Below are 1441 nucleotides of genomic sequence, written 5' to 3' on the forward strand. Positions count from 1 at the left end.
AAAAACACACAGATGGGAACCACTGAGTGTTTCCTAAAATGGATTCTATGGAAATGTGCATTTTCCAGAACTTGTAAAAATTAAAAGGTTTGTGTCTGCTGGAAAGCCTCTGCCTCTGTGGTTCGTGCTGTTGGATGCTGACTCCCCTTTGGGCTGAAATTGAGACATGGGCTTGAAGAATTGCCCCTAGCTCCCTCTCTCCTGGTAGTCCCCAGGCAGATGGCTGGGAATCTATTTGCAATCAGCAAGGAACCCTGCTGCCCTCAGACTCCACACAGTGTGAGCGGGACCTGCAGAATGGGATAAAAAACTCTGAAGATTCTTTTAAACCCATTTATATTATAATAAAATAAATGTAAATAAGATTTAAGTGAAGGCAGATTGAAGATATTTCAGATGCCATACAAGATATATCTCATAGCGTGGGTGTAAATTCTGCAAAGGTTAATGCAGTTAAACATATTTGACACATAAAAATGTCAGATCCAACATTAGTCATTCACCAATTGTAATTGCTTTTGTATGGGCCTCTCCTCCCCAAGACATATGCTGAAAACACCAGGCTCAGTGGAAATCTGGGAGGAAAAAAACAAATAATACTTCCCAGCTGTCAGGATCTGTGATTTGTTTTGATAGATTTAACACTGATTTCATTGGCTTTACAATCCTGTGCGATTCTTTTGTGTTTTACCCCCACCTCTCTTTCAGGGAGGGAAAAAGAGTGGAGCAAGGAAGGGCCCTAAGTTTAAAGGAAGCCCAACCCAGTTATGAAGGAGTCGCCATGCTGAAGCCTTACTCAGGGAAAGGGATCTTTTTTAGGGGGCCTGTCTGGCTAATGAGGCCAACTCGAAACAAAGCCTGGGTTGGACAAGTCTTCAGAAAAACCGGTTTTCCCCTCCAGAATGTGCCCCAGGCAGCAAAACTCAACTGATTGCCATGGCTGAGTGGTATTTTTCTTAGGAGCTCACTATAAAGAAGATTCCAGCTTTGCAGGTGGATACCTGTCACTTGGGTATCAAAGCCCTGCCCCCCAGCCAGTGACCTCTGAGGAGGGTGGTGAGCCTCTTCTCCCTCCCCCAGCCCCCCTGCAATTCGGCCCCTGAACAATAAAGAGCTCCCAGACTGACCCAAGAACCAAGAGAAGCAAGCAGTTCTCCGAATATCTTCCTGCTTCAAGTCAATGTGGATTTAAACTTAGTCCCTGTCACCCCCACCTTCTCATTCTGAGCCCCACAGACAACGAAAGGATAAGGAGACCCAGCCACAGGCATTTTTTAAAAACATGTTTACTCATAAAAATTATGCAGTAAATCCAATTGGAGGTTGATGGTGGTTGGAGTGTTGAGCTAATTAACCAGCAAATACTTCTTATCCAAGGTTCTGAAAGAAGCCCCAAGATCAGAATAAAAAGAGCACAAAACTGGAGCAACATGGTATTCCC

The sequence above is a fragment of the Galeopterus variegatus genome, unplaced genomic scaffold (genome assembly GCF_000696425.1).
Source record: "Galeopterus variegatus unplaced genomic scaffold, G_variegatus-3.0.2 Scaffold3961, whole genome shotgun sequence".
Taxonomy (NCBI): Eukaryota; Metazoa; Chordata; class Mammalia; order Dermoptera; family Cynocephalidae; genus Galeopterus; species Galeopterus variegatus.